Here is a 12795-nt window from a genome sequence, read left to right on the forward strand (position 1 = left end):
ATAGTTGATACCAATCATAGAGAATGCTTATAAATCATTTAAATTAGCTTGCAATGAAGATTGAAGAAAACTATTTTCCTTTATTAAAAGTTTTACTTTCTTGCCACATTTTTCTCTCATCTCCTAAAGACTTAAACTGCAGGGGTACAGTTCCATGGACGCCAAGTTGCCATTTCATGATATGTGAGCTTGCACAGTGCATCTTGGTGGGCTATTGGGCTATGTGTGGGGGAAACCCAGCCCAGCCCAATCCTGTTTGCACACAACATCCACATGCACACATTTTCCAATGGCGATCACTGGACAGCAGTCAGGAACAGGAACTCTGGCTGATTTTCCCCTCCCTAGCCCAGAAAGATTGAGATTGACTAGCACTCCTGCTCCCACTGCGATGGCGATTCACCAATAAAAAGAAAAGAAGTCTTGCATTTATATAGCACCTTTCACAATCTCTGGACATCCCAAAGCATTTTACAGCCAATGAAGTACTTTTGAAGTGTAGTCACTATTGAAATGTAGACAACACAGCAGCCAATTTGCGCACAGCAAGCTCCCACAATTAGTAATATGATAATAACCAGATAATTTTTTTGTGTGATGTTGATTGGCCAGGACACTGGGGTGAACTCCCTTGCTCTTCTTCGAAATAGTGTCATTGGATCTTTTACGTCCACCTGAGAGAGCAGACGGAGCCTTGGTTTTAGCGTCTGATCCAAAAGACGGCACCTCTGATAGTGCAGCACTCCCTCAGTACTGGACTGGAGTGTCAGCCAAGATGTTTGTGTTCAAGTTTCTGCAACACAGAAGCAAAGTACTAATTGATAACCTATTGCTATAACTGTAGCCCATTTGTTTCAGTTGCCAAAACCTGGCAATCACAAAGCATGTATACATGAAGGTAGTTGTGTCAGTCCAGGAAACCATCATTTCAGGAGCCCTGCTTTTGATCACAGAAGGCCAATTATTCAACTTGGAAGGTAGCTTCTATCAGATTTGTGTAGATTTTAGCATAAAAGTTACCTGATCTTCTAATGATGAATAACAACCTTGGCACAGGTTGCTTCAATAAGACAGAGAAAAATAAGTTGCCTTGAACTCTAGAATGTGTTGTCAAACTGAACAAGTCTCTGTAGCCCTGTTTGAATTTGTAATTCTAACTCTGCTTAAATTATGTTGACCCGAGTTCAATTAATTCAATGTACTTTTCCGACTAATTAAGTGAGATCATAGTCTGGAAATTACTGTAACGATATTATCCAACACACATTTAACGCATTCGTATTAAATTCTTGTCTCCGCTATTTTAATGAAGCCATTCACTCATTAATTTTAAATTGCTCACACTAATTTTCTGGCTCACGGGTCTAAATCCAGTTTTCTTTTTGTTTGTTCTATTCCTTTTCCTGTTTAGTTGCTTGAGGAAGGGGTGATTGGTTGTGTGGTCTCTAAGGTGAAAGTCATAGCATAGGGGAATTAAACATTATTTTCCTTTGTCACTTACCTTAATAAGTGTTAATTGAATTTTGAGTCTAGTTACATCATTTTGATATTGTAGAAATTGGACTTTCCTATTCTCATCTAGTTCATTATGCATCGTGTCTTTGTACTGCATGCCATATCAACACCATGACTACAAGACTAGGGCAGAGGCTTGGCACTCTGCAACAAGTGGCTCATCTCCTAAACTTGTAGAATGGGCATTGAATTGGCTTAGCTATGGATTTACCCCCGGGGGATTCAAGCCTATAGGAGAGAAGGAATATAGGGGCAGATTTTCAGCAAGGCCCCCGCCCGCCCAAGTGCCGTGCAAAGTGCTGCCGATGGCCGGCAAGGTACCGGACGGTACTTTGGACGGGATATTCATGAAGAAGGTCCCTCGAAGGTTGGAGGGCGGCAAATGGAAGACGTACACCACCAATCTGGGTGGCAACGAGTGGGGGGTCACATTCTCGGCGGCAGAGGCGTTTGCTGCTCAAGTGCCACCGAGGATGGTGTTGGGCCCACGAGGGTTGAAGACTGGAAAAAAAAAGCACAAATAAAAAATACAAAAACTATCCGAAGACCTTCAGGGGACCCCATGCAGGTAAGTCGCTGTTGAAATGTTTTTTTTAAATGTTCACTTATCTTTTTTTCAAGTTCTTCAGACTTACCGTCAGGGACAGACCAGCCTGCAGCCACCGGTCTACCCATGTTCTGCCGCCGAGTCCCGCTAACTCCCGCCCACAGGTATCTGGGAGCTCGGCGGGCGGGAGCTCAGTTGCATTACTCAGCCACCCGCTGACATCAGCGGGTGGTTCCCGGCGCCTCTCCCCTCCCATCCGCTCCAGGCCACCTCCAAAGTGGCACCGGGCGGATCTGCAGGAGGAATGTCGACGGGAGTGGGCGGCAGTTGGTGGCAGCGGGCGGTGGGCTGCTGAAAATCAGCCCCATAGAATAGTGGGGATCAAGATCGGGGGTGGGGGGGGGGGCGCAAATGGTGAGTGATGGGAAGGGGAGGAGAGGAGAGAGGAAAAAAGAGCCTAAGTGGGACAAAAAGGATGTTATGGACTCGGGACCAGTGAGGCAACCAAAGTGAACACACAAATGGAAAAATGAGCTCTGCGTTACATAACTATGGCAGAGATTCGATTAGACAATCATGGTTGTAAATAGAAAGCAAGGAAACTGTGATATGAAATAGTCAACGTCTGAGGGCCTTGTTGACAGCATGGAGTCAGCTTGAGACGTGCAGACAATGATTCTGGAGTAATGGGTAGTTTTGTCAGAGGAGAATGAGACCTGTTAGCGCTTGATGTGGTTTTGCCAGATCTGGTGATGGATGGCTAAACCAATTGTGCACCAGAAATACTCAAATCTGCACTCCTTGGACTTGAAGCGAAGATGGGGAACATATATGGAGAACAACCAAAATAGGAGAAAGGTTTTATTGGGAACAAACAGCATCAAAAGATGGAGGTGAGGGAGTGTTGACAGGGTGGTTGGCAGCTGCAGAAATATCATGGTAAATGAAGGGCCAATAGGCTAGATAGCTGGAAGTTTGAAAATACTGTTGTAAGTGACTGAATATGGATACTTATGTCCATGAGGAATTACATAATGACGTTACTGATGACCTTCCTAGAGGAGATCAACTCAGTCTAGGTTGTGATCCAAGCCTGATTCTCGAGGTTAGAGAAACACGCTCTAGATCACTATGTCATCTCCCTTGAATTTCTGCAAGATTTATGCTGAAGTGCCCCATGCCAGCTTTTTCGCACTGATATGAGATTAGAGCATGGAATTCTTCTGGGCTTACAATTGCCAAGTTTGTGCCATATCACTGTAAATAGCAGATTCATTTCAGCATGAACTTGGCACTGTAATGAGGATATAGAGATGTTCTGTAGAACAGCATATTCTTTGCAATGTGAGAGGATGTTTATTTTCATGGTTACTGACAGGTACATAACTTTCTTGAGTAAAAATTATAGGTCCAGCCCACTAATCAGTGGTCACTTGAGGCCTATGTTTTTGTATAGAGCAGCTGTGGAACATTTTATTTTTATTATAAGCTTAACAAAGAGATACACTTGCCACCTTCCACTGTGTCTGTTCACATAGTGTGTACAAAACAAACAGAATATTACACATTAAGTAGCAGAATTTGGATTTGATTTAATTTGTAAGGAAACACCAAGGGAGTTAAACATTCTTTCTTGGTTGTGCAATGAAATAGGTATTCTGTTGCTTAATTTATAATATCCTATTCTTGCATGTCATCTGTAATAACTATTTTTGTAACTTTCTGCTACATGCAATAGTAGGCAAAGTTCCCAATGCTGTAATTTCACATTTAGCTTCTTTACATTGATGGCAGTAGTCTATTGGAATTTAGGTTCCCTGACTGAAAATGAATGATATCCTTGTAACACCAGTGTATGAATGGTATCACCAGCGTGAGGAGGAAATTATATAATCACATGTTTCTACCATTTAATTGTCACAGGCACAACAAGGGCTGTAGGGCACTTGTGAAGCCATTTGACAAACTGGGGTCTAAAGTTAACATTGTTGCGCTCATTTTATGAGCCTAAAATGGACACACCAATTTAGCAAGGTAGAGGCCCACACCCGACCTGCATGGGAGTTCGAGCCACCGATAAATTTGTCGGGGCTTTTTTTTCAGCAGCCCTGGCAACTGCCTGAAATAAGTGCAAGCTTGTGCTCATTTCGGACCCGGACTCCTAAATTTGTTTGCCCTAGCAAGCTCCGACATTTCTGGGTTTTGAGCAGTGTAACCAGCTGCTGGAAGGACTGCTGGGAGCTATTCAAAAAAGACCCACAAATGTGGACTTTTTTTTTAGCATTTTGAGGAGTTAGAGAAAGCCGAAGTGATCTTTCTGGATCCACAAAACAACTGCAGGCTGCTACCCTTCTCGTACACTCCCCGCATCCATTACCCCTCCCCTCACCTCCCAGACTTATCGCTGGGCAGGCCTCAACAGATGAGTTGCGTCGGGTGTCTCACCAGGTGTCCCACTGGGGCCATCAGTTTGCCTGATTTATTCTGTTGAAGCCTGAGCATGAATTTACTTTGGCATTGAGCCTTTCCGCTCTACTCCTGCATACCGCTAGAATGGCACCATGTTAGGGGAGCTAAGGAATTTAGGCCTTTCCATTATTTCTGTATTGTCAACAAGTTACCAGGTGAATGATTTTTTTACTGAGCAGTGCACCTCATAGGGTGATCAACACCTGCACAAGTGATAGTTTGACTAAGAGAAATGAATAAATAATTAAAAAAAAACTTGAATTAAGTTACCTTCTATATCGATAAAGATCTTCTTTGAAGTGGGCCAAGGCTGAGGGAAACAATTACCTATGAATTTCCCTTCAGGGTGATTGAGTTGTCAGAGGTTGGGGTGGCCTGGGACATCCACCCAACTCACCCAGCCCCACGCTGAACCTGATCCATTTTCCTGGATCAGGCCTAATTAAAGATATAAGGCTATCTCCCAGTAGGATCTCTGGCAAAAGAGGGAACCTGCCATTGCCAGGAAGGAAAAGGCAGCAGTGTTTCAGGGGAACACACACACCGAAAGGAGAAGTGCCCCAAAGAAGTTTTGAAACATTTTCACGTAAGAATTTACGTGAGCTCCCTACATCTTTGCTCCAGTTATGGGGGAAGAAGAGAGATAGACGTGGCCACTAGCAAGTCCTCTTCCTCCATCAGGGCTATCAGTGGTCTTCCTACCACTGCCTCAGCGTGTACTTCCACTCCTCTTCTGGGGTTACCTGGGTCGGCAGCATTCAATGGGTGAGGGAGGATAATTAGCTGGTTTACCTAAACCTGCCTTCTTCAGCTACCGCCATAAGTTGACTGCGGTAGGCTGATCATCAGTCAGGAGGCCAAGTTCCTGTTCAGGGGAAGAATAAAGTTTGGGGTGCAGATTTCTGGGGCAGAAATCCGATTACAAGCCCATTCTGGGCTTTACAGCAGAGGGAAGTCCAGCCCCAGGAATCAGTTTTCCAGAGTTTATAATTCCTACCTCTGTTGATATTGCTTATACATTATTTCCACCTTGCAGTTGCTCAACCATTGTATCTACATTATGAAAGATTTAATTTTATTTTGAGTAATCATTCTGTTGTGTATGGAGAAAGAGTCAGACTGAACACTGTGAGCTCAAAGTAAAGTGTGACCGTAGTCTTTTATTGCTGGTCTTCAGAGTGCCTCTCCAACCTGTGAAGCCTCCTTAAATACCTGTGTTCCCAAGGGATTATGGGATCCCTTGGGACTACAGGGGATGAGCCCTCTGGTGGCTGTACAGAGTAAATACAAGTTTACATATATAGCAACACTCACCCGCTCCCCAAAGTCAATATGTAACTATTTACAATGTGAGTCGATCTGGGGCCCTTCTTGCCCTGGTTGATCATCTTGGTGTGAAAGCTGGTGTTGTTGAATCATTTGTTGGGCCCTCGCTGGGCTGCTGTGCAGCTGGCCTTGCTGGGCTGTCTGGTGTGTTGGGCCCTGATGAGCTGCTGTGGATGATGGGTTCTGCTTCATGGTCAACAGTGGTGCCGGTTGGCGCTGGTGTGTATGTTGGGGGATCAAAAAAGGTATAGTCCATGAATCTGAGTTTGATTTGGTCCAAGTGTTTCCGGTGAATGTGTCCATTTGAAAGTTTGACCCGAAACACCCTGCTCCCCTCTTTGGCCACGACAGTGCCGGAAAGCCACTTGGGACCTTGTCCATAATTTAATACAAATACAGGATCATTAATTTCAATCTCGCATGACACATTTGCGCTATCATGGTATGCATTTTGTTGAAGCTGCCTGCTCTCTACCTGTTCATGTAGATCAGGGTGAACTAACGAGAGCCTTGTCTTAAGTGCTCTTTTCATGAGCAGTTCAGCAGGTGGGATCCCAGTGAGTGAGTGGCGTCTCATGCGGAAGCTAAGCAGGACTCGGGATAGGTGAGTCTGCAGTGAGCCTTCAGTTACCCTCTTCAAGCCTTGCTTGATGGTTTGCACTGCTCTCTCTGCCTGACCATTGGACGCTGGTTTAAACGGGGCAGATGTGACATCCCGTTACAGATCATGAATTCTTTGAACTCAGCACTGGTAAAACATGGCCCGTTATCGCTCACCAGGACATCAGGTAGGCCGTGTATGGCAAACATGGCCCACAGGCTTTCAGTAGTGGATGTGCTAGCCGACATTATCTCACATTCAATCCACTTGGAGTATGCGTCTACAACCACAAGGAACATTTTACCCAAGAACAGGCCTGCATAGTTGACGTGTATCCTAGACCATGGTTTGGAGGGCCAAGACCATAAACTTAGCGGCGCCTCCCTGGGTACATTGCTTAACTGTGAGCATGTATTATATCTGTGAACGCAGGACACTAAGTCTGCATCGATACCAGGCCACCACATGTGGGATCTGGCTATCGCTTTCATCATCATGATGCCTGGGTGGGTACTGTAGAGGACATTGATGAAGGTGTCTCTGCCTTCTTGCGGACCATTATTCTATTGCTCCACAGAAGACAGTCTGCCTATATAGACATTTCAACTTTGCATTGCTGGAACGGCTTTATCTCTTCCTGCATTTCCACAGGGACACTGGACCAGCTCCCGTGAAGCACACAGCTTTTGACGAGAGATAACAAGGGGTCCTGGCTTGTCCAGGTTTTGATCTGTCGAGCACTGATTGCTCACTCTCAAATGCTTCCATAACCATGACTAGATCTGCGGGTTGCACCATTTCCACCCCTGTGGTGGGCAATGGCAGCCTACTGAGAGCATCGGTGCAGTTTTCTGTGCCTGGCCTGGCGGATGGCATAGTTGTATGCGGACAACATGAGCGGGCATGTTGCGGGCCGATGTGTTGGTATTTATCCCTTTACTCTCGGAGAACAGAGATATAAGTGGCTTATGGTCAGTATCCAATTCGAATTTTATCCCAAACAGATATTGATGCATTTTCTTTACCCCATAGTCACACGCTAATGCTTCTGTCTCAATCATACTGTAGGCTGTCTCAGCCTTAGACAGACTCCTAGATGCATAAGCAACCAGTTGCAGTTTCCCGAAATCATTAGCTTGTTGCAATACACATCCCACGCCATATGATGATGCATCACATGCTAGTACCAAACGCTTACATGGATCATACAACACAAGGAATTTGTTTGAGCGTAACAATTTTCTCACTTTTACAAAGTCATTTTCTTGGCTTTTGCCCCAAACCCATTTGTCCCCTTTTTGTAGTAAAACATGCAATGGTTCTAACAGTGTGCTGAGACCCGGTAAGAAATTACCAAAGTAGTTCAGGAGCCCCAGAAACGACCGCAGCTCCATCACGTTCTGTGGCCCCTATGCATTCTCGATTGCCTCCGTCTTCACGTTGGTAGGCCTGATGCTGCCCGCCGCAATCCTCCTTCCCAGGAACTCCACTTCAGGCGCCAGGAAAATGCACTTCGAGCATTTTAACCTGAGACCCACGTGGTTGAGTCGACTAAGAACCTCTTCCAGGTTCTGCAGGTGCTCGACTGTGTTCCGGCCTGTGACCAAGATGTCATCCTGGAAGACCATGGTGTGCGGGACTGACTTCGATAAGCTTTCCATATTTCTCTTGGAATATCTCCGCCGCCGATCGGATTCCAAACGGGCATCTGTTCTAAACAAAAAGACCTTGGTGCGTGGTGATGCAGGTGAGGGCCTTCAATGATTCCTCCAGTTCCTGCGTCATGTAGTCTGAAGTCAGATCTAGCTTCGTGAACGTCTTTCCTCCCACCAGCGTTGCAAAGCAGTCGTCTGCCTTTGGTAGTGGGTATTGGTCCTGCAGGGAGAAACGATTGATAGTTACTTTGTAATCGGCAGAGATTCTGACGGTGCTGTCTCCCTTGAGGACAGGAACGATCGGCTGGCCCACTCATTGAACTCGATCGGTGAAATGATGCCCTCTCGTTGCAGCCGGTCTATCTTGATCTCTACCCTTTCTCTCATCATGTACGGTATTGCTCTCGCCTTGTGATGGATGGGTCGTGCTCCCGATATTAGGTGGATCTGCACTTTTGCTCCTTGGAATTTCCCGATGCCTGGTTCGAACAGCGAAGGAACTTTGTTTAAGACCTGGGCACACGAAGTGTCGTCAGTGGGCGAAAGCGCTCGGACGTCATCCCAGTTCCAGCGTATTTTTCCCAGCCGGCTCCTGCCAAGCAGCGTGGAACCATCATCTGGTACGACCCAGAGTGGTAACTTATGCACCGCTCCATTGTAGGAGACCTTTATGGTGGCACTGCCAATTACAGGAATCAGTTCTTTCGTGTAAGTTCTTAGTTTCGTGCGAACTGGAGTTAAGACTGGCCTTGAGGCCTTGTTGCACCACGACCTTTCGAAAGTCTTTTTGCCCATGGTGGACTGGCTCACGCCCGTGTCCAGCTCTATTGACACCGGGAGTCCATTTAGTTCAACATTCAGCATTATCGGGGGACAATTCATGGTGAATGTGTGCACCCCATGTACTTCTGTCTCCTCGATCTGAGGCTCTGGTTCGTCGTGATCCTCCGTGGATCTGTCCTCCTCTGTAACATGGTGGTTTTCAGGTTTAACAGGCTTTGCAGCTCGCCTGCACACTCGTTGGAGGTGTCCCATTGTTCCACAGCAATAGCAAACGTAACCTTTGAATCGGCATGAATGGAAACGATGTTCACCCCCGCAGTGCCAACAAGGTGTTAATGGCCTTGCATTCATCACCCTTTATGGCGGACTCTGAGACATCTGTGGACGTGTAGCTGCAGGTATGTGTGACCTGCCCTGTATGTTACGATTCAAAAACAACATCACTTTGTTCACAGTCCTTGTAGCAGCAATTGTGTGCTGAGAGATTTGCTTCATACTGTCACTGGTGGCAATCAATGCCTGGGCTATTGCTATGGCCTTACTCAAGGTTGGGGTCTCTACAGTCAAAAGTTTGCGAAGTATGGTTTCGTGGCTAATGCCAAGTACGAAAAAGTCTCTGAGCATGTGCTCCAAAGGTCCTTCAAATTCGCAATGTCCTGCAAGGCGTCTTATTTCAGCGACATAACTCGCCACTTCCTGGCCTTCAGACCTTTTGTAGGTGTAGAACTGGTACCTTACCATTGGAACACTTTCCTAGCGGTTCGATTGCTCTCGGACCAGTCGTACAAATCGTCGTACGATTTCTCCGTGGGTTTCGCTGGAATGAGCAGATTCTTCATGAGGCCATACGTTGGTGCCCGACAGACGGTGAGGAGGATCACTCATTGTTTGGCAGCGCTCTCTTTCCCATCTAGCTCGTTGGCCACGAAGTATTGGTCGAGTCGCTCCACAAAAGTTTCCCAATCATCTCCCTCCGAGAATTTCTCCAGGATTCCCTTGTTTTCTGCATCTTTGGGTTTGCTATCTGTATCTCGTTGCCAGTTGTTGTGTATGCAGAAAGAGTCAGACTGAACACTGTGAGCTCAAAGTAAAGTGTGACCTTAGTCTTTTACTGCAGGTCTCCAGAGTGCCTCGCCAACCTGTGAAGCCTCCTTAAATACCTGTGCTCCCAAGGGATTATGGGATCCCTTGGGACTCCAGGGGATGAGCCCTCTGATGGCTGCACAGAGTAAATACAAGTTTACGTATATAACACATTCCAAATTAAGATATGCTCTACGGGTGATCCTGAGTCTCAATTCTTTGTTTTGCTTTTCCTTTTATTCTAATCTTCTAATCATAGAATGGTTACAACATGGAAGAAGACCATTTGGCCTGTCGAGCCTGTGCAAGAGCACTTCAGCTAGTCCCACTCACTCGCTCTTTCCCCGGTGTGCCCTGCAAAAAATGTTTACTTTAGTTACTTATCCAACTCCCTTTTGAAAGCAGTGATTGAGTCTGCCTCCACCACCCTTTCAGGCAGTGCATTGCAGATCTCAACCAGTCGCTGCGTAAAAAAGTATTTTCTTATGTCACCTTTGGTTCTTTTGCTAATCACCTTAAATCTGTGCCCTCTGGTTCTCAACCTTTCTGCCAATGGGACTAATAAACTAATAACATCAACAAGCAGTTTTTTGAGATACTGAGTAAAAAGCATAATTAAACCTGCATTTCACGTGTCATTCGCTTTTCATAAAATGAGAGTAGATTTGTTACCCAAGTATCAAGATAAACCTTAACAACGTTCTCAGTTCTCCACAATCATAGGTATCTTCTCTCCAACTGCTGTGTATTCCTCTACAGATAAAGATGGTGTGTTTCCAATTTATTTAGAAAAGACAATGAACTTGTACTGTTAACCCTTTTTCTGCTCCAGAAAATATCATCTGCAAAAATTTAGGCGGTGACCCAATTCATGCACTCTGATAAGTTAGGTGACATCGTAGAAATTATCACTTTGAAAAGATTCAAAAGATACAGAGGGAAACTCACAAACTTGATTGTAAAGTACGGATTTACAATTTTGCTGCACAAAGTGAGCAGAGCTTTCCAAAAATAAACATGCTTATTAATAGTTTTAAATAGTAATTAAATAGTTGCAGCCAGAAGCAAATATTTAATACTGCACTCTGACATAATTGTGCTGGTGTTTCAGACTCGGTTTTAGAAGGGTCTGTGTAATTTGTTGAGTTCTAATACTTTATTTGTTATCTGCATATCAAAACATGCCTCTTGCCATGCAATTAATAACAGCTAGCAATTAATAATCTCAGATCATCAAGTTTTAACTTAAAACATTTTTTTAAATTTGTACATCGTTTCACTCTAAGATTATTTTGTTTGTTTTATTGCCGCAGTTTAGACAGCAGCAAATTAATTCAGTAGTCAAATAGTCCGTCCCTCATGGGCGTTTGAAAGTGCCAGTGACTATCACAAGCCTTTTAACCACTGAGAGGTGCTCAATTGCCTTTACAATACTGCAGTACGTCTTCAAGTAGATATTGGTAAATTACACTGCTGACTTATAAAGCGTAACTATAAAGAGGATACAAATGCTTTAGGTGATCAAAGATAATTTTTTCCAAGAGGTGCAATAGAGTATGTAGTAAATCTCGCAAAGGGTTAAAATTTGTTTTCCATTCTTATCAGCAGGAATAGGACCTCATTTGGATTTTGGTTGGTGTAAATTTCTAATTAACCCAAGTCACCAACAGCAGGTGGTAGAATGAACCAACTGCCTCAATTACTCTGTTCGCACATGACTTTCCTGTGTTGCTAACATTTTCCAAGTGACTTGATTACGTCTGCTTAGATACCATTGTCAGTGTATTGATTAAGTTGGGGTTTTTTGTTGTTGGGGTGGTGGAAAAGGAGACGGCAAGCACAGAGCAATAGAGAGCATCATACAAAAAAAAGCAAAATGTTTAAAGATCAGCAAGATAGTGCGTATCATTGCATAGTAGCTTATCTCTGCACATACAGCTCCCTGGTGGATCCCCCATGATAAACATTAATGGAACAATTAGCTGTGAGTGACAATGAATCTGGACACAGCAGCAAAAATGGCTCAACAGAGCCAAAATTGATATTGCCAGCGTCGTGGAAGACTATCAGCTACGTTCTCCTCTTCTGTGTCATTCAGTTACTGTTATAAAATCCCCCCCCCCCCCGTCCCCTCCGGCACCATGTTTGCCTTGCTGGTTGTATAGATAGGCCTAACAACCCCGACATCACAAAGAAAGGACTACAGCACTCCTTTGTATCACTGAAATTACAAGTCATTTAATTAGTATGTCATCTTTATTACAATGTCAGACAGCAGGGGATAAGACCAGCTCTTAGTGATAGACTGGGGTGGGAGTTTTGCGGGGGTGGGGTGCGGGGAAGGCTATTGGTTTAAATGACACTGTCACAGATGGCCATGAAAGAGAAATGGTTTATTTTGATTTGGAGAGGGGAGGGAAGAAAATATTTTAATCGTAGGAAATCATCGGAATGAATTTTAACAAATTGGAATCTTTTTGAGGCCTCCTGCTGTAATATTTACCACTGCTGAGGATAAAGGTTATTGTTAGTTTGCAGATTTTCTTACCTATGTTATCATTAGACCTCATTATTTGTGATAATTGGAAGATTTGTATTTATGCCATTGCATCTAATGTTACTGTGGAACTCTGTGCTCAAACAATTAACTAACTGTATTGAAGTCAGTGCAACAGTATGTACAGCCTTTAATCAACTTTACTCAGCTGAGAAACAATGTCTAACACTTCCACAAGTGTTTGTGTAGCAAATATAAGTTGAGGAAAGGGGATTTGGTAATCCACAAATGTATATACAATCATATCATGATATAGCAC

Source organism: Pristiophorus japonicus, chromosome 7 (genome assembly GCF_044704955.1).
Source record: "Pristiophorus japonicus isolate sPriJap1 chromosome 7, sPriJap1.hap1, whole genome shotgun sequence".
Lineage (NCBI taxonomy): Eukaryota > Metazoa > Chordata > Chondrichthyes > Pristiophoridae > Pristiophorus > Pristiophorus japonicus.